The sequence below is a fragment of the Schistocerca serialis genome, chromosome 1 (assembly GCF_023864345.2).
Source record: "Schistocerca serialis cubense isolate TAMUIC-IGC-003099 chromosome 1, iqSchSeri2.2, whole genome shotgun sequence".
NCBI lineage: Eukaryota > Metazoa > Arthropoda > Insecta > Orthoptera > Acrididae > Schistocerca > Schistocerca serialis.
In genome coordinates this window covers 119,567,045-119,588,961 of record NC_064638.1, presented here as the reverse complement: position 1 = coordinate 119,588,961, position 21,917 = coordinate 119,567,045, and the positions used below count along the sequence as shown (strand labels likewise).

General features: G+C 41.3%; 1 protein-coding gene across 3 annotated transcripts in view; it reads left to right on the top strand.

Annotated features, from left to right (window-relative positions):
* The first annotated feature begins 18,860 nt into the window (after nucleotides 1-18,860).
* Nucleotides 18,861-21,917, top strand: part of LOC126463621 (mediator of RNA polymerase II transcription subunit 6) — a 40,918-nt gene continuing 37,861 nt past the window's right edge. The window contains exons 1-2 of one of the 3 annotated variants that reach the window (XM_050096174.1): nucleotides 18,861-19,136; nucleotides 20,051-20,161. The gene's annotated coding sequence lies outside the window, so the exon portion shown is untranslated. Of the gene's footprint in view, nucleotides 19,137-19,316; nucleotides 19,342-20,050; nucleotides 20,162-21,917 lie in introns of those variants that run through there. The other 2 variants (XM_050096173.1, XM_050096176.1) reach the window with 2 other exon arrangements.

Genomic DNA, 21,917 nt, shown 5'->3' with positions numbered 1-21,917 from the left:
TGACCTTTCTACACTGCAAGAAGTGACAAATGCATACTTAATGAGGAAGTTTGGGAAGGTATAAGGCTGAATAATTCCAGATTCTTTGCATTTTCGCTACCACAAATTGTTCTAACTTCTACGTCGAACAGAACAGTATCATATCTTTTTATTCCACCAGCCCTGTCGGTAATAATGACGGTGTCCCGAAAAATTCGCGCTCATACATTCCTGATCACTTCTTTGCTCAATCCAGATGGAAAGAAGAAGAGTTTAATATGGCCTCGGAGGACGAAGGGAGATTGGAGTGGACTGATTCAATCCTAAGTAACGAAATCATATCTCTGCTTGGTGAAAACTCGGAGATCATTGTCGAACAAAATGGTTTATCCTTCACCACGTAAAATTCCATATGTTGTAGAACTCAACAGAAACAATGTATTATGCACAGTACCTTAACATTATGCGCTAAAGACGAAGAAAAGAGATTAACATGCAGGATTAATGTATAAAAAATGCCACATTAACGATAAAAAATGAAATATGCAGAATGCATGAATGTGCTTCCAATAAGGTCAAAATATGCAAACATGCACAGAAAAATAATGGTTATATGGTGTTGTTAGGCCATGAAATAAATAATGTCAGAGTACGAGAAGTGTAACCAAAATACACAAAAACATGCATTTGCATGGACATCTAGGCTTTAGTAATGTATATAATCGAAGTGAGTTTGTTTGCAGGTTACACTATAAATATATTAATCTTTGAAATTTATTTACAATTAAACATAAATTTTAAGTATTATTTCTGCAATTCAAATAAGTAAAGGAGAAAATCATCAGTTGACTCGATGACGAAAAATACAGGGGAAATAACGATTTCACAAAATATTTGAAAAATCATCAACCTTAGATAGAGACGTGTTTGAATATGTTATCGAGATACCTAGACAGGTAAAGAAACAAACTGAAAGAGACAACAATACAGAGGACTTCTCCTGAAGTGCACTGTAGAAGAGGCATACTTGTATCAGCAATAATTGGACTCATTTCATATCTGGAGAAGAAATTACACCGAAACCAGGATTTCGTATCTTCAGTTGAATTAATGGAATCCATTAACTGCTATCAGGGGAATTTTGATAAGGTAATCGAACTGAAAGTTTACTTAGAAAATAGGGTATCGCAAACACATTATTGCTTGAGAAATAGTGTTACCAAGACAAGTCTCTCCTGGCTTGTGGTATTTGTATGTGCGCATATACAAACTTAATCTCAAGAAAATTAGTGACTAATTCAATTACAGCAAAAATATTTTTAAATATTTAATTATCTAAGAAGTCCTTCCTACATGTAAAACAACTAAATGGTTGTTTAGTTGATAGACATATCTGATCTTCAATGAATATTCTGGTTTTATACGACACGTATAATATAAGGAAATAATATTTTCATTTCCTTGTACAACATTAAAATACGATCAAAGACAAAAGAAATGAAGCACCACGAAGGCATTATCTGGATGGGATGGAAGTCGGTAGATTGATGTACATACACAGACAAACAAATGATCACAATTTCAGAAAAATTAAATGATTTATTCAAGAGAAAGGGCTCCCCAAATTAAGCAAGCAATAATGAATTGTTTCACCTCTGGCCTTTAAACAAGTAGTTATTCGTCTTGGCATTGATTGATAGAGTTGTTGCATGTTATCTTGAGTGATATCATGCCAAATTCTGTACAACTTCCACGTTAGATCGTCAAAATCCCAGGATGGTTGCAGGGCCCTGCTCATAACACTCCAAACGCACTAAATTGGGGAGAGTTCTGGCGACATTGCTGGCCAAGTAGGGTTTGGCGAGCACAAAGATAAGCATTAGAAACTCTCGTCGTTTGGAGGCGGGCATTATCTTGCTGAAATGTAGGCCCAAGAGGGCTTGCCATTGTCTGTGGAGGGCAACAAATCAGGGCGTAGAATAGCTCCAGGTACGACTGTGCTGTAAATGTGTGGTGGATGACAACCAAAGGGTGTGGATAGAAAATGGTAATACAGGCCATATCTTCTGGTTGTTGGGTCATATGTTGGGTGACAGTCAGGTTGGTATCCCACCACTGCCTGGGATGTCTCCAGACACGTCTTCAGTCTGGAATCGCGTTTAGTGGAATAGAATTATCTTCAGTGAAGAGTTCTGCTTCGAATTGTGGCCCAATGACCAGAGGAGACGGTGGCGGGATACTAGCTTGACTGTCACCCACCCAAGGACCCGACAACCAGAGTTGGTGGTTCAGGGTCAAATTTCTTTTCATAGCAGGCACCCCTTTGGTTGTTCTACTGTGAAATGTATTATTCATAATATCCTTGGACTAGTGAGTCCAGGCGTCACAGCTCTTCAGTACTGGTAAATAAACATCATGCAGGGATTTTTGCAATTCATTTTATGCACTGCGAGAGGTTGTAGAGGAGACTTACTAGAGCAAGTTTTACATAGGAACTAAGGTCTGGTAACATCATGCAACGACGCTCCAAAGCGTCAAAGTTATAGGCCCCAGATTCTGTAAATGTATATATCTGCAGGGTGATCCGGTGTTAAAGTTACAAAGTTTCTAGGATGATGGAGAAGGATAAATATATGAATTTGATGTAAGGGTCCCTGTACCGGAAGAGAACGAGTTGAAAGCTTCAAGCGAAAACTGTCTCATACCTCTGGCAGTGATATACATGTACTAATACTGTTGTTGCCAACATTGTAAGGTAGGCAACTTTCAGAATTGGTAGTATGGATCAGACCAAGACAAAATATCCAGTAAACATGGACTCTTAAATGCATACCTTAAGGACTATAAGTACTTGTTCAATAAAGACATGAGTTTCACAGTAGTGAAGGTGAACAAGTGCTCCTTCTCCACCATCCTAGAAATATTGTCCAGAAAACGCAGAGAGATCGTGAGGTCGGGTTGTAACAATATACTTGTTTACGTTTTGGCACAATTACCTCAGAGAATGCCCCTTGATTGTTCTGTTTTTCTTTCAAACAACTTAATTTGAGCAGATTTTCCACAGCTAACTTTGTAACGCAATTTCACAGTGCCCACATATAAATTTTTCCTGCTTTATTATCTATGTACATTTAAATTAAGCGTATAAATATGTTGTGTGTATTATTGTGATGTACAGGGTGATTATAATTAAAGTAAAACTTTCAAAATGCTGTAGAAATAACATCACTGGTCAGAATGACGTCAAATCGCAACGGAATATTATTGGAGAAAGGGGAAAACTTATGGCATAAGAAAAAAAATTGTGTGAAAATTGATCAATGGATGGCGCTGTATGTGACAGAAGACATAAATGAAAACATCTGTCGTGCGTACGGCCCATTGTAGTTGGTATAAACCCGCCAGGTACATGGCTTTTCCTCCATTTGCACCTGGGATGTTCGCCAAGATTGTCTCAATGCAGGATCGCGCTCTGGTTGTAAAGTTGTATTACAAGAATGATGACAGTCCACACATAGCTCTGCAGAAGTTCCGGATACTGAAGGGTTTGAAAAAAAGTCATTAATCTGATGACTGCCGTGGGTCTGGAGAAAATAATTCGGAAATCCGAAAAGATGGGTTCTTTTGGTGTGCAACCTGGTAGAAGGAGGAAACGAACTGATTCGACGTCAGTGGAAGCAGTATCCACAGCAATGCAGGAAGAGACAAGTGGTGGTGTGCAAACATGTAGTGCATGGAGAAATGCCCGAACATTGGACATACCTGTGAGCACGGTGGGTAAAATCCTACAAAACACGCTTCTTTCCTATCCATTCAAAATTACCCATGTGCATGAGTTGCTTCCTGTTAACCTGCCAGCAAGAGAGATCTTTACTTTAGAATTTCTCGCTCACTTGGAAGTGGACAATGGATTGGCCGTGGAAGATTTTGTGGACAGACGAAGCCCACTTCCATCTGACAGGATACGTCAATACACAGAATTGTCGAAACGGCAAGGAAAAATCCACACGCAAATCAATCAGTACCACTTCATCCTGAAAAGGTCACTGTGTGGTGCCGGTTTACAGCATCATTTACCATATGGCCATGTTTTTTCGACGAGACAGGTGCTTCCGGTCCTATTACCTATACCGTCACTGGCAAGCGACATGAGTGTCATTTGCGCTACCATGTCATTCTAGCTCTCCAACAGCGTGGACGTGTGGTTGGGGTCGTTTTTATGCAAGATGGTGCACCTCCACACATTGCAAATCCAATTAAGCAGTTGCTGAAGCGCCATTTCGGAAATGCTAGAATTATCAGCCGCCATTTCCCTACAGCCTGTGGTCCCGATCGGTGTGACTGCTGGCTGTGGGGCTATCTGAAATATGTTGTGTTCAGTGTTCCGATTGCAAACTTAGCTGCATTGACGCATTGCGCAACACATTCTGAATGTCACCTCGGGAACACTTCGATCAGTTGTGGAATGTGCTGTTTCTCGATTTCAGCTTGTTGCAGAAAACGGTGGACAGCATGTCGAACATGTTTTGCGCCAGTCACACGGAAATTAATAATCCTATTTGAGTTTGATTGATGCTTTTATGCGGTTTTTGGCCTTGGGACAGTTAAAAACCGTTGTGAGTGATCCTTTTTGTGCGGTTTTTGGCCTCAGGACAATTAAAAACCGATTTTTCCCATCTGATGTGATATGACCTTGCCGTGGTGGATGGGCGTACGTAATTAATTGTATCACACCTGTACACCCATCCACACTGAGTCGTACAGTTTGTTTAACGTCAAACATACACCTTAAGCATTGTTGTACGGTTCATTTCTCATTTGTAGTCGACCACTATTAAATTAGGATGCTTACAGCGCCACCTATTGCTACATTTTGTAACTATTTATTTTTCTTCTGCAATATGTTTTCCCCTTTCTCTGATAAGGTTCTATTGCAGTTTGTCGACATTCTGAACAGTGGTGTTATTTCTACAGTGGTCTGGAAGTTTAACTTTAATTGTAATCCCCCTGTATATATGTTTTAATAATTTCCTGTGTGCAAAATAACCAGTGAAAGAGAATGTAAAGAATCGTAGTAGACGCACTGGCCAAGTCAGGGAATATCGTTACGTAAACCAAAGAGGTTATTGTTACTGTCGTACTGTCACTGGACGCAAGAGCGCGGAGCAGTCGGGCAGTGTTAGCAGGAGGCACTCGAGAGTCAATTAGCAGCCAGCGAGCGGGTCGGACAAAAAGGATAAATTCTGCTGCGAGAGGAAGCAAGAATTGTTTCATTGCAAGATCCCAAGTACTGTACGGCCAGGCATAATGTGGAGAAGTAATTGGGCACAGCGCAAAGCATCAATGTTAACCAGTGTTTAAGAAGAGTGCTGGGGGCCCAAAGCTAATTGTGATGATGCGCCTGTGGCCTTACATTGTACGCTATGAAGTAAGACCCGACCAGTTTATCATTTAGAATTTAAAAGGCTTGCCAGTGTTAGTTGCGAATCGTTCAATAACAAATACTTTAGCAGCTTATGTGTGTTAAGGTCTGTAATCCTAAGTAACAAATACCCAACAGGATTCTCTCTGTATCAATGATTAACCAAGTGTATCATTAATGAACTGAAAGTAATTGATACGAGGTATGAAGTTTATCGAATTGATTTATGGTTTAAACGAAAGTGAACAAAAATTTAGTTTTTTTGGACTAGCTAATTAAGTGCTGATTACTGACATGTTAGGAACATAAAAATATATCACCTTCCAATGATGAGTTTGCAACAATAGTGGAGAATGTGCCGAGTATAACTTCCGACCAAAAGGAGGAGCTGTACGATATTTTAACTAACAACAAAGAGGTATTTTCAGATAAACCTGCTCTGTATGTGAATCTGAATATAAAATTGAGACGATATCCTATGAACCATTTTTTAGACCAGTTTATTAAGTACCAATAGCTACGAGGGATGTGGTACAAACAGAAATAAACCACATGGAGGAGTGAGTCGTCATAGAACGTTCTAAAAGCCAATACAACAACCTGCTTGTTCTGGTGAATAAAAAAGATAACAGTGTGGGTGTCGCGATAGATGCGCCCAGTCTTAACAAGGTTGTAAAGCGTGGGACGGATCGTCCTGAGTGTTTAGATGATGTTTTGCAAACGTTTCACAACGTGCAGTATATGACAAGCCTCGATCTGAACACTGGCTATTGGCAGACAGCCTCGAAGAAGAATCACAAAAAATTGACAGCATACCTGTTTGCTGGGAAATGTTATCAGTAAAACGTTATCCCTTACGGATTGAAGACGTCAGTGTCGATTTTCATCTGAGCGCTTGATAGTGAACTGGGCAAAGAACTCGGCGCCAGACTACGATCTATGTTGACCACTTGTTAATACCAGCGTCTTCATGGGAAGAGCATTGCGAATTATTAAAAGAATTTTTCAAAACACTGAGACACGGAGGAATGACACTAAAGTTAAAGAAACATGAATTTGTGAAAAAGGAAGTAGAATTTCTAGGCCATATCATAACAACTTTAGGAATAACTAAAGACCCACGAAAAGTAGAGGCGATAAGAAACTGTCCACTGCCCGAAACCAAAAAACAATTGCAGGCTTTCCTTGATCGTTGTAATTTTTATCGTAAATATGCAGAAGGGCGAGCTTTTAATGAACCAGATTTAAGGAAAAACAGTGCGTTTATTTGGACTTAGAAATATCAAGTAGCGTTCGGTAAACTGAAGGATGAACTAATAAAATATGTAGTATTACCTCACCCATGTTTGACAGTGCCAATTCACAAATATTTCAAGAAATAGAACAAGGGGAAAACAAAGAGTGTCTCTCCACTGCTTTTGCTGGTAGGACTCTGACAAAATACGATAGCTATAGTATAGTGATTTAAAAAATTTAAAGATTCCTTATGGGGGCACAAATCTATAGTGCACACCGACCACAAGGCCTTGACAGTTTTGAAGAATCGTCGGTTATTGCACGATAGGCTGAAAAGATAAGCATTTTATGTACAACAATTTGATTTCGAGATATGTCATGTGAGGGATGTAGACAACTATATAGCCGACACGTTGTCTAGACTGCCTTATGATCGTGGTGGAGTAATTACCAAGGAGGGTGGAGAGTGAATATTTAAAATAATGTACTTCAATGATGTTGACGGAAAAAGGAAAATAGAAAACTTGTCTAGAAACATGCATCGTTACCAGAACGAAGACAGAAGCTTGTGGTTGGTTAAAACTGAGTCTGATGTTAGGAATGGCAAGGGTTATAAAATCTATTGTGGTATCCTACACTCATGGAAGAATACAAAAAAGGAGAGTGGCATGTCAAGTGCCCATAAGAATATGTCCCAAAGTTCATCGATTATTTACATCTATCTTTTGGTCATAGTGGAGCGAAAAATATGTCGATAAGATCGCTGAATCTGTGAGTTTTGAGAATATGAATAGGAAGGTCACTGACAGTATTCGAACATGTGATAGGTGTCAAAAAGTTAAGGACTAGTCGTGGTCCTATGCAAAGTATACAAGCTGAGGATAATTTAGATATTCTGGTAATGTGTCTTTGCAGTGAATTACCTAAAACAACAGGTAATTTTGCGTACATTCTGGTCGTATAGGATACATTTTCAAAATTTGTAAAGCTGTATAATTTGTGTAAGGCCACAGCTAAAACGTTGTTTAGCAAATTTCGTGAAAGTAGGAAAACCAAAGACGGTATTATCCGACAATGGGCCGCAATTTATACCCAAGGTATGGAACGAAGGCATGAAAGAAAGAGGGGTAGAGGTTATTCATATCTCGGATTACCAATCATCGAGAAAACCTTCAGAAAGCCAAATGCGTGAATTGGGTAGATGTTTCGGAACGCATTGTCATAACAACCATAGGGCGTGGGGCAAGTTTGTAGCTGATATTGAAAAGATTATGAACTCATTGTCTCATGAGAGTAGAGGCTTCACACAGGAGGAAACCATATTGGGTATAACATATGAGATAATCGTTTTCCCACCACAACAAGAGTTAGACATCAGTCAAAAGAAAGAGATGTCAGGGGATAATAGGAGAAAACGTGCTGAGGCACGAATTAAAAGTCACAATGACAATTTAAAACCAGTAAAATTTATGGCAGGTGACAGTGTCCTCGTCAAAATGCACGCGAAATCCAGTGAAATAGATAATGAAACTTCCAACCTCAAGTTTATTTATATTGAACCATTCAAAATTGAAATCATTCCTCCCTCTAATGCTTACTCTCTGATATACCTGCAATCAGGTAAAATATTGGGTGTGCAGAATGTAGTAGACTTAAAGCACTATCAGAGACAAATTATGTTATTCTGCCTTTAAATAATTGCAATTAATTGAGGACTTAAAAAGCTACTGAATTTTTTATTAAAGATCACACAATGTGGGTGTAATGTTGAAATAATGAGTGTTTAATTAGTTATATAACTCATAGTCAGAATATTAACGTCACTATAATTAGTTTTACGGGATGCATAATGTATGTAACTGATGACTTCTCATGAACTCGGACTTGTGATTTAGGTTGCAGGTACAAACTTACAGGAAACTAAATTATTACCTGACAAAAGTAAAAAATATTATGGAAGATGTGCCTATGGATGTGGGACAGATGCAGGCACACACACAAAAATAAAAGGTGATGAGGACATGCACGAGATAGTGCACCAGTTTCTGCTTTCCAGGGAAAGGAGGATTATACAAGAAATGCTTATGAGTAAGCAGTGCATATTTAAATAGTATGGTGCAAAAAAAATGTAAATAGTAATTCAAACGGTACTTGTGTGGACACAAATAATGTAAATGCCGTGTGAAAAATAATTTTTGGATCACTTTTGAGTAATGAATACTCATGATGTTTGGTTTACGAGAGTTATAGATTTTATGTGGACACAGATTTTTAGAAGCTGTGTGAATATTTCTTAATCATTTTTAATCATGTTGTTTAATTGGTGTCAATTGTTTATAGCTTAGTGGCTAAATGTTTTCGTTTTTTATTGTGAGCTTTACAGCAGGTTCTTGGGCTGAAAAATTTCCCATATGACTGAATGTTTTGTGTACATGATTGTTTTTGTAAAAAGTTATTTTCTGATGAGCTATATAGTATTAGCAAACAGATTTCAAATGTGTAATGAATAGCATGTTTTGGATGGTGCCAAATAATTAATTAACTTTTAATTCCATGGTACTAAAATTGGTTGGTTTAGGGATTGATTGTTGCATTTCTGAACGATTTCTTGAGTCTACATTTGCCAGTATACATCAATGTAACGTGGAGCATGTGTAACGCAACAACACAGTCCTCACATATAAATTTTTCCTGCTTTATCAACTACATAAATTTAAATGAAGTATATAAATATGTTGTTTATATTATTATGATGTATATATGTTTCAACAATTTCCTGAATGCAAAATAACCAGTGAAAGAGAATGTAAGTAATTGTAGTAGACGCACTGGCCATGTCAGGGAATATCATTATGTAAACCAAACAGGTAATTTTTTTTTTGTTGTACTATCGCTAGACGCAGGAGCGCGGAGCAGTCGGGAAATGTTTATCAAGAGGCAGTCAAGAGTCGGTTTGTAGCGAGCGAGCGGGTTGGACGAAAAGGAGGAATTCTGTTGTGAGAGGACACAAGAGTTGTTTCACTCGAACATCCCACGTACTGTATGGCCAGGCATAATTTGGAGAAGTAATTCGGCACAGCGCGAAGCATAAATGTTAATCAGTGTTTAAGAAGAGCCCTGAGGGCCCAAAGTTAATTTTGGTCAAGTGCCTGCGGCCATACATTGTCGTGGTATAATGAACCTAACAGCACCGCTATCAAGTAAGATCCAACCAGTATATCATTTAGAATTTACAAGACTAGCCACTGCTAGTTGCCAATCGTTCAATAACAAATTCTTTAGCAACTTTAGTGTGTTAAGGTGTCTAATCCTGAGTAACAACTACCTGAGAGGATCCTCTCCATATCCGTAATGAAGCAAGGGTGTCATTAATGAACTGAAAGTAAATGTTAAAGAAGATGAAGTTTATCGAACTGATCAATAGTTTAAATAAAAGTGAAGAAAAAAAAGTTTTTTGGAATTGCTAATTAAGTGCTAATTATTGACAAGTAATTTGACTAAGCAGTGTATTTAACAATATTTCATGTTTAGACAATTTTGTACAAGAAGTAATTTACTTAACAATAAGTCAAAATAGCGTACTCCATAACATATTATAAAATCAGTTATTATTGTAGAACAGTCAATTTAAATACTAAAAATATTCTTTTCGAACAATTTACATTCTGCAAAACAATTTAATATCAGTTAACATTACAGTGAGAAATGCAGCTCAGTTGTTATGTAACTGGTAGTGTAAAGAACTTGTAATCAATTTCGTGAAGTAGTTGCTGTGGTGTCACCGCCAGACACCACACTTGCTAGGTGGTAGCTTAAATCGGCCGCGGTCCATTTAGTACATGTCGGACCCGCGTGTCGCCACTGTGTAATCGCAGACCTAGCGCCACCACCAAGGCAGGTCTCGTGATACGAGAGAGCACTCGCCCAGTTGTACGAGAACCTAGCTACCGACCAGATGTACTAAGCCTTTTCTCTCTCATTAGCCGAGAGACAGAATAGCCATCAGCTAAGTTAATGGCTACGAACTAGCAAGGCGCCATTAGCCATACAGTGATTGTAATTAAAGTCTCCTGTGTATCGTCAAGATCGATGTACCACAATGATATTAAAGATAAGTATTAATCAAGCTACGTACTTTTCTTCTTAACATTAATAACGTAGCCTGTTCCAGTACTTCACGCCCGTCTGCGTTAGTCTAGCGTGCATTTTCAGCCATCTCAACTTCACGGTGTCGGCCCAGCTACCGACACAACATTGGCGACGATTTAAAGTGTTCTTTCTGATTGCTTACATTTAATTGTGTCATGGCTTCGCCACATTCCCCAGATGTACTGTCCGAATTTTATCGCTTGCAGAATCAGCAGACGCAGGCGTTACTGGATGCCCTTGGACAGCTCGTCCAGGGTCAACGTACCATTCAAACCGAAGCGGCCGCCGCCGCTTCTTCGCTACCGCTGCCACTAAACGATGTTGCACCTCCCTTTCGACCATACGTGGCAGCCGATGAGACCTGGCACGAGTGGTCTCGCCAGTTCAACTTTCATCTAGCAGCCTACAGAATTCCAGGTAAAGAGCGGCAGCCGTTTTTGCTTTCTTGTGTCGGTGTGTCCACATACCGTGTGATAGTGAAATTGTTTCCCTGACGAGACGTAGCAACTCTGTCCTACGAGGAAATTTTGTCTGCATTAGATGCCTATTTCAAAGAAACAGTTAATGTGGTTGCAAAACGGTATACGTTCTTTCGTACAAAACGTACGGCCGGTCAAACTAATAGGGAGTGGATAGCAACATTGCAAGGACTTACTAGGGACTGTGCCTTTGAATGTGACTGTGGTCTTTCTTATTCAGATACAATGGTGTGTGATGCAATTGCACAGAACGTTTCTGATGTTCGCATACGGGAGCAAATTTTGAAACTAGTTAATCCCTCCCTTCAACAAGTGATAGACATATTGGATAGACAGGACACACTTGACTGTGCTCAGGAATCTTTTGAAACTTCGCCAGCAGTGTGTAACATTAACCGGCCCGCTGGACGCGCTGCGCGGCCCGGTAACCGGGCCTCGCGCACGTCCGCACAACTGCCATCGCACAAACAAACGCAGCTGCCGCCGCGCGCTAAGCCACGTGTGCCGCGCCAGCCCACAACTGTAGTGAAATCATGCCCGCGGTGTGCTACTAGACATTCGCGTGAACATTGCCCGTCACGCCAAGCTATTTGCTTTTTCTGCAATAAGAAAGGACATGTTCAAAGTGTTTGCCAGAAAAAGCTCAGATCAGACAATCACAATCATTCCAGGCCCTTTGCTTCGCGCCGGAATCGAACCAAGGACACTCAGGCTCGTGGACCTTCGCCTATGGACATTCATGTCGTTAATTCCACTTCGTCCAGTGACACTTTCTCTGACAGTAACTGTGTTCGTCCCACAAAAACTGTGCGTCGACGTCGCCGGAAATCACGTAAATTAGCAAGTGATTCTGTACCAGTGTCTGTTCCAATTGCACAAAACAGTCGCTCTTGTCGTCAGCAGAACAATAAACTTTTTGTGGACTTAGACTTTGAAGGCAAAGTGATACCATTCCAGCTCGATACCGGAGCTGCAGTTTCATTGCTCAATCATGACACGTACAAACAACTGGGCAAACCTCCGTTGCGTTCCGCAAATGTTAAGCTAACTACATATTCCGGACAGACAATTCCTGTGTTAGGACAGTGCAGCCTTCTTGCAACATACAAGGGACAAACAAAACTTGTGTCATTTTACGTTCTTCGTTCTTCTTCTGCAGTGAACTTGTTTGGTCTAGATTTATTTCAGTTGTTTAACATGTCTATTGTAAATCAGGTCCTATCAGTGAATCAGACTGTGCCTACAGACAGTGTTTCTCGGCTGTGTGACGAATTTGCAGACATTTTTGCACCGGGCTTAGGTTGCGCTAAAAACTATGAAGCACATTTAGAACTGAAGGTACACGCGCAACCGAAATTTTTCAGGGCGCGCAATGTTCCCCACGCATTGCGTGATGAGGTCGCAAGAACGTTACACGATCTCGAATCACAGGGTGTAATTGAACGTGTGCAAGCTTCTCTCTGGGCCTCACCCTTAGTAATTTTGCCGAAACCTTCCGGAAAATTGAGACTTTGCGTGGACTTCAAGGCCACAGTGAATCCACAGCTAGTGACTGCTACTTTTCCTTTGCCCCGCCCGGAAGATCTTTTTGCTAAACTGTGCCCGGGTAAATATTTTTCAAAGTTGGACCTAGCCGATGCGTACTTGCAAATACCGGTGGACGACGAATCCCAGCGCGTATTGGTGGTTAACACGCATCTTGGATTGTACCGCTTCAAAAGACTGCCATTCGGGTGTGCATCCGCCCCTGCCTTGTTTAAGCAATATTTACAAACTATTTGTGCGTCGGTCCCTACTGCAGCAAACTATCTGGACGATATAGTGATCTCCGGACAGACAGAAGAAGATCATCTTGCGAACTTACGAACATTATTTCAGGTCTTGCGGCAAAATGGTCTTCGCTTGAGGAAGGACAAATGTGTGTTTTTTGCTCGTGACTTACCATACCTGGGACATGTCATTAATGCCCAAGGCATACATCCGAGTCCAGAGCACCTCCGTGCCATACAAGAATTGCCTTCCCCTCAAAATGTGAAACAGCTACAGAGTGTGTTGGGTAAAATTAATTATTACAATAAATTTGTGCGCAATGCCTCTTCCATTTCAGCTCCGCTTCATCGCTTACGCCGTAAAGGTGTTCCGTTCGTCTGGACGACGGAATGTGATCGCGCCTTTCGCCAGTTGAAATCGGCGTTGCTTTCTAATACTTGCCTTACGCCATTCGATCCCCAGAAACCCCTTTTGTTGATGGTAGATGCATCGGATTTCGGGATCGGTGCTGTGCTTGCGCACAAAGTTGGCTCCCATGATCGCCCTATTGCCTTTGCGTCCAAATTGCTCTCGTCTGCGCAAAGAAATTATTCACAGATAGAGAAAGAAGCTTTGGCTCTCGTGTTTGGTGTTACTAAGTTCCATGATTTCTTGTATGGTCGTCACTTTACCATCATCACAGACCACAAACCTTTGACATCGCTTTTTCATCCGACCAAGCCTGTACCTCCACGTACAGCGCAGAAATTCATTCGCTGGTCTATTTTCCTCTCGCAGTACCGCTACGATATCTTGTATCGGTCCACTGCTAAGCACGGAAACGCCGATGCGTTGTCCCGTTTGCCTGTTGCTGAGGATAAAGCATTCGATTCTTCCGAACTTGCTTGAATGTTCATTGATTCGGAAACCGATGAAGTGGTCCGCATCGTTTCCGATTGACTTTCGTCGTGTAGCTACAGCCACAGCTGCTGACCCCGTCCTTGCTACTGTTTTGCGTTTTGTTGCTACGCAATGGCCTTTGTCACAGTCTCGGATCGAGGATCCGTTGGTTCGCCGATTTTTTGCCCACAAGGAGAGACTTTTTATTCGACGTGGTGTTTTGTTGTTGCGTTCTGATAATGATCAGTCCAGAGTCGTGGTCCCACGTTCGTTACAGTCCTATGTTTTACGGCTTCTTCACCAAGGACATTGGGGTATAGTGCGAACGAAGCAACTTGCTCGTCAGCACTGTACTTGGTTCGGAATCGATGCTGCGATTACGAATATGTGTTCTTCGTGCCCGGCGTGTGCCGAACAACAGTCCGCACCGCCGCGGAAAGTTTTTGCATGGCCACAAGCCACTTCCCCTTGGCAACGCTTGCACATTGATTTTGCTGGTCCCTTCTGGAATGCTCGATGGTTGGTCCTGGTCGATGCCTTCAGTAATTTTCCTTTTGTTGTCCGGATGTCTTCCACGACGTCCTCCGCCACCATCCAAGCGTTGTCTGCTATCTTTTGCATTGAAGGTCTTCCGCAGACTATTGTTTCCGACAATGGCCCACAATTCATGTCCGCAGAATTTCAGTCATTCTGCCAGGCCAATGGTATTCAACATCTGACATCCGCGCCGTTTTCGCCTCAGTCCAACGGTGCCGCTGAACGATTGCTCCGGACTTTCAAGTCACAGATGTTGAAATTGAAAGAGTCGCATTCTCGGGAGGACGCATTGTTGCTCTTTTTGTCTTCGTATCGCTCTCAGCCTCGAGATGGTCGCTCGCCGGCTGAGTTGCTCCACGGTCGTCCTCATCGCACCTTGATGTCTTTGCTGCATCCGCCGCATCAGGTTCCTGTGCAGCGGCAGACTCCTGCTTTTGCTCCAGGCGACGTTGTATTTTATCGCAACTATCGAGGTTCACGGCGTTGGCTTGCAGGGCGCATTCTTCGCTGCCTCGGCCGCGCGATGTATTTGGTTTTGGGGGCCTCTGGTGAGGTGCGTCGGCATCTCAATCAGCTGCGCCTCTGTCGTCGCTCGGGTTCTGCCGCTCCCCGTCTGCTTTCAGCGACGGTGCCGTCCGGTCAGCGCCCTGGGGACCCATCTACTGGCTCGCCTCATCCCCAGGTGTTACCGACGATGCCTTCCATTTTGCCCCATGGCGACGCGCCGCCGCCGCCGCAGCAGCAGCAGCCGCCGCCGCCGCCGCTTGTTCTCCCGCCGGCGCCGCCCGCATTCGGCGCTTCGTTACAGCCGCCAAGCGCCTCCTAGGGTCACGCGCCGCCGATCGCTTCCCGTGACCAGCTGTCCTCCGCCATGGAACTCCCGCCCGCTCCGGACCACATGACGTCATCGCGCGTCGGCTACCCCGACGCAATGGAGGTTGATCCTTCGGTCCCTCCTGTCTCTTTACGGGCGCATACACCGCATGTTGACGTGCACCCTGGACTAGTTTTTCAGGCGTTTCCTAGCTCCCCTCGGACCGAATGGCCGGGTGCGGGTGGCACAGCCTCGCCTGTTGTTAGGCTCCCCACCTCATCGCATACGTCAACATGTGGTCCTCCCCACGGCGGGCGGAAGCCTTATCACACGACCGTTCGCCGATTTGCGGGGGAGGAATGTGGTGTCACCGCCAGACACCACACTTGCTAGGTGGTAGCTTAAATCGGCCGCGGTCCATTTAGTACATGTCGGACCCGCGTGTCGCCACTGTGTAATCGCAGACCTAGCGCCACCACCAAGGCAGGTCTCGTGATACGAGAGAGCACTCGCCCAGTTGTACGAGAACCTAGCTACCGACCAGATGTACTAAGCCTTTTCTCTCTCATTAGCCGAGAGACAGAATAGCCATCAGCTAAGTTAATGGCTACGAACTAGCAAGGCGCCATTAGCCATACAGTGATTGTAATTAAAGTCTCCTGTGTATCGTCAAGATCGATGTACCACAATGATATTAAAGATAAGTATTAATCAAGCTACGTACTTTTCTTCTTAACATTAATAACGTAGCCTGTTCCAGTACTTCACGCCCGTCTGCGTTAGTCTAGCGTGCATTTTCAGCCATCTCAACTTCACGGTGTCGGCCCAGCTACCGACACAACAGTTGCAAGTTTTCTTCTTTCCATGATTGACTTTTTTTTGGATGATCATTGTGTTTTGATAATGAGCGCGAGTCGTTGCCTTTGCGACTGTCTATGTCTGCCAGCATGCTAAGTGAGTTGGCGACCGTTCATTTACAGTAATTTCCAAACAGTGTCAAAATTAATTCATAATTTGGGACCAAAATTTCACTTGCCAGTTTCCGTATTATTTTGTACATTTTTATTTCTGCCAATCGTTATGGCGCGAAGTAAATAGCACAATAACGGTCAAGTTGTGACAGCACCAAACTTCCTCCAGCTAACACTTTCACTTCGGTTTCGATGCCTTATTCCAAATTAATAGCAAACCATTAGCAACACCGAAATTCTTTGTTTAGTCTGTTACCTGGAGAGGAAGGGGTCTGTTAAAAGTTCATATTTCTGGGAAGTAGCGTGAATCTTAATTTGTTTGATTTAGAATCTTTCGCACTTGTCAGTTGTTTATGTTCTGTTTGCGTACAATAAAGTTACACTCTGTTGTGTTTGATATTCAACGGTTACTGCAGTTGAGTGAGTGCTAATTTCTTGTTGTAAGTGGAAATAGATAACTACCTGTAGCCCTAATTTTTGATCTGAAAACTCGTGTAATGTAAAGTGTGTTAAGTGATTTAATCCTGTTTTGAAGTGTGCTATCTGTGTTGCAATGAGTGATAAGTGTGGATGTTGTCATAAAACAGTCAAAGAGGGAGGAGTGGTATGTGTAGACTATGGGTTGGAATTTCATCAGGGTATCTGTAGTGGGAAACTGAATAGGGAATTCGAGGCTCTCCCATGGAACTGTAGGCTTTGTAAAAAAGATATGAGAATCGCTGAGCAGGAGGTAAAGATTTGTGCCCTTCAGGCTGAATTAAATCACGCGAAATTTAATGTAGATCGGTTGAAGAGGGGAAAAGGTCTTGAGAACTGGGTAAAGATGAGAAGCAATGGGCGAAAGAGTAACAGCTTTTCAACTTGATCGACATTTGAGCTAACAGTATACAATAAATGGTCAGGTTCTGCGGAAAGTGTCATCACTTCTGTCTCTAAGCTGGTCGTAGGTTGCGTTCTAAAAATGAACATCATAGAGACACTTTCTGCAGGACCTGACCATCCTTTTTCCAGACAATGCTCAAGCACGTACAGTGCAAGCTGTTACTGATTTGTTTAAGTTATGAGGCTGCTAAGTGCTATACCACCTACTGCACTCCCTTGACTTAATCCCTGGTGAGTTCAACTCGATTTATAAACTGAAGAAAACATTTCACGGCATTCGCTTCAGAACTGCTAAAAATTCGTCGGGAAATAGACCGCGGCGCTCGTAATGTCAACATAACTGGCACTGCTAAGAGTATCCTACGACTTCCACATCGCTGACAACGAGTTATACGCAGTGGTGGTGACTACTTTGAAGGTCAGTAAAACTCTGAAATACATATCTATTTTGTAAGATCTGTAAATAAATAGTTGCCACTATTAAAGTTCCAACCCTCATATAATCATTTATGCTGATATTTAAGTTAAGGTAACAAAGACGAATATGTTATCCCCCAAAAAATAATACTTGACTGAACCCAGTACAATATTTTATTTGTTTATGACGTAATGACTTACGGAGTATGTTGCAAATGAGCAATTCAATTCCTGTTCAGATAGTAGAATAACAGATAAAAACGTTACCAGATTGTAATCAGTTTGAAAACAAGACCACAAAATTCACATAAAATAAACAAGGCAAGTAATTAAGAATTGAATGTCGAACAAACGAAACAGATTGTAATAAAACGACGAATATTTATCGCGAGAATGAGGTACAGGGGCAAGACCCGTCTTCAGGCTAGTATAATCAAACGTCACTAGATCACGGGACGAACTAAAACTTGAGAATCACATAAAATCATGATTTCGATCATTTATTTATTTATTAGTTGGCATTGTTACGCATGACTTGCACCCTAGAAGATATTTGAGACCGTGTTCCACAATTATTTCTAATAGTAAAATCAATAGTGCATCGAAAATGCTAACACAGATCGTCGCGATGGTACCTACAAAAGTCAATAGACGGTAGGCTGATCAAGAGAGATTTCCCGAACTGTGACGTAAACTGTTCGAGCATTTCGAGTCGTGTTCAACACGTGCTATCAATCGATGTGTTTCCAAGCAGATCTCAGAGCCAACCATTCGCACACATTCCGACATAGATATCAACACAGCAGCACACTAATGTTGCATTCAGAGACATGTTCCTTATCAAAATAATTGTTTTGATGTTCCCCATTTCCTGTATTAATTTGAACGAATAGTTTCGTAACACCTTGTACATCCTACATCATTTTCCTATACTTGGTGATGTTTGCCTAAGTTTTATTATTATTAGTATTTCACTTAACTTTGACGAACCGATTGCTTTCAGAAATGATGTAAGGTGAATAAAGCATTTGTACTTGTATTATTATTATTATTATTATTATTAAGCTGACACCAAAGCATGCGAATATGTTTGGAAGAGAGCATTACGCAACAGTTGGATGAACCCTTGCTTGCGATGGCAAATCAGTATCGACTAGAGAATACGCTTTACTTCTATCGTTCAAGTGTACAGATTTTTTTATGTCCGATGGATGATGAAGGTGATATCAAAAACAATCTCGACCAAGGACAAGAGCAGGATACGATCAAGATACGATATTCAGCTGCTTCGATCGCTGAAATTAGTTTCCAGTACTATCGATATCTCGTAAAGTATAACGATTTAATCTAGCGAGATAAAGTGATGTGGTTGTTGATACAACAGCTGATGGAATAATATAAACACTAAAGAGTACACGCAAAATTGTGAATGTTGATTGTGTGTGTGGGGGAGATGACGTTTTGAGATGAAGGCGGGTACCAGTTTTGATTCCTCAGTGACCTTCTAATACCGTGGTTACATACGACGAAAAGAAAGGACTTTCATCGTACGTTTGTATATAATTTGCGAAGTCAATTTTGACTTACAACAAATACACGAGGTAACTATGTCTTGCAACTGTATTTCACAAGTCACTGTTGTTGCTTTAAGCTGGATTAAATGCCTGCTGAGAGGGAGCTCTCTGATATATATTTTGTACAACTGTTCCCAATGTTTTTGTTTCCCACATAACGAAGTTCAGTATCGTGTAGTAAAGTGCAGTATATCTGTCGTAATCTATGCTAAGAAACTCCTTACAGACTCAGGTAATTAGTTAGTTTCATGTTCCATGGATCATTTTGCACGATAAGTCGTAGTGATGTGGATCGAGTCATTTAGAGAAATATACAAATGTGAGTTAGTAATTTTTCCCCACCACCTTCAACACATTACAGTAATAGTTCTTCAGCGGAATAGGAGTTGTCAAGGAGAACCTTTTTTAGTCTGGTTTGAAACTGTACTTTGGTGTCTGTCGGACATTTCATACCACCAGTTAAGTGATCAGAATTTTTTGTTGCAGAGTTGTGCATCCCTTTTTGTGCTAGTCACAGCCATAATGTGGAGTAATGAATGTCACTTTTCCGTCTGGTAGCTTTTGGAGGAAAGAATTAATACACCACCACCCCCAATTCTTGTATATTTTTCACAATAGGGAAATTGTTTTTACATTACATTTTATATTGCATTAATCATATTCCGTGTATCCCACAGAAAATGGTGTCTGGAAAGTTAAAGAAGTCTAGGATGTACATTTAAGTGCAAAGCAATGACATTAAAGTACTTTATTACAATGGGAATCTTTTAATTCAGTCTGAAACTCCAATGCATTATCTACATGACATTTAATGTTGCCTGATAGGTTGTTTGAATACATGCGTATCCGTGTATCTGACTCTTTCCTGTATTAATATTAACCATTTGTCATCTTTGTAGATGAAATATTTCGTGTTAGTGATATAATCATGGTTTTTGCAGATATTTTGGTGAAAAGAGAAAACATCTTAACGAATATGTGTATTGTGGAACTGTTGTCACAATACTTGTTCCTTAAGAAGTCTCTGCAGGATGTTGTTGAATTAACTCCAGGTATAATTCTTATGACACACTTCTGTATTCTGAAAGTACTATTTTTGCAACTTGAATTTCCCCAAATTATGATTGCATATCTTATTAGAGAATGGAAATATGGAAAATAATCTAGTTTCTTCATGTTAAACCTCCTATAGTAGTAATCATGTGTAGCATTCTGCAGACATAGTTGAATCAAGGTGCTACATTAATTCTAGGCAGTGAGTTTCCAAATTGAGGTTGTGATCTGTGGTATTATGGAAGTGTCAGATTCCACCCTTATGCTTTAACCCATGATGTCATCAATATGGCGGAAATGGCTACTCTAAGCATCTCCAATATGGCACCTATGATGTCACTACATACAAATGGCAACAAACACAAAAATATGTATAAATAAGACAGTAACATCTTCCTCCTAAAGTAAAATCAAACTAACAGGGCAACCATATGAAATTGGGGATCCCAAAACATCTATTACTATATAGATGTCTACCTGACTGTGATTAGCATGTCAGTGTTAGGCCTAGGTGTTCTGTGCAGTGGAGACAGGGAGTACTGAGAACTGTGTGTGTTATACTCAATGCCGTAACCAACAAGTTGAAGGTGCTGTGTTCCACTGAAGCTGAACCAATGAGACTCAATTCACCAGTTGAGAAATGTCCTGTGTGAAGTGGAGACAACATCAAAATGATAAGGTAATATTAATTCTTGGAAGTTTAGTTGTGTGGTGAAAAGTGGCACTCCTTTGGGATATGGTAGCAAAGGATGGGAAAGAACACCATGCACACTTAGTGTGCATGTCTGTGTGCCTCATTCAACATGTCAAAGGCGCTATTCCAGCGACCATTAAGGTAATAGGATGCAACCAACTGCAGATTGTGATGCTCATTGCGACAAAGGATGCTTGTCATCTGGGCATCAATGTCATACTTGGACCATTATGGCAGCTGCCAGAGAAGTTTGAGAATACGAGCTTTGCTCGTGGATTTTCAACGAAGCTCACAATCTGCAGCATTGTCCCTAGAACTTGTCTTGGCCACCTGCAGCTTCTTACCCTTGAGTCGTGGGGTTGAGAACTGTGTGGTCCTACCTAAATGTGTTAGGTAGGCAACTGCCCAGGTAGTTGACTGGGTACAGGATGCAGGCAAGTTGTTTTTTAGAATAAGCGACTCTTCATATAGTATTGTTAATGATAGCTGTAAGAGACCTGGGGCATGAGTCGAGGGGCATGAAAGGGAAGCAGTGGTTGGGAAGGGAGTGAGACAGGGTTGTAGCCTCTCCCCGATGTTATTCAGTCTGTATATTGAGCAAGCAGGAAAAGAAACAAAAGAAAAATGCGGAGTAGGTATTAAAATCCAGGGAGAAGAAATAAAAACTTTGAGGTTCGCCGATGACATTGTAATTCTGTCAGAGACAGCAAAGGACATGGAAGAGCAGTTGAATGGAATGGACAGTGTCTTGAAAGGAGGATATAAGATGAACATCAACAAAAGCAAAACAAGGATAATGGAATGTAGTCGAATTAAGTCGGGTGATGCTGAGGGAATTAGATTAGGAAATGAGACACTTAAAGTAGTAAAGGAGTTCTGCTATTTGGGGAGCAAAATAACTGATGATGGTCGAAGTAGAGAGGATATAAAATGTAGACTGGCATTGGCAAGGAAAGCGTTTCTGAAGAAGAAAAATTTGTTAACATCGAGTATAGATTTAAGCGTCAGGAAGTCGTTTCTGAAAGTATTTGTATGGAGTGTAGCCATGTATGGAAGTGAAA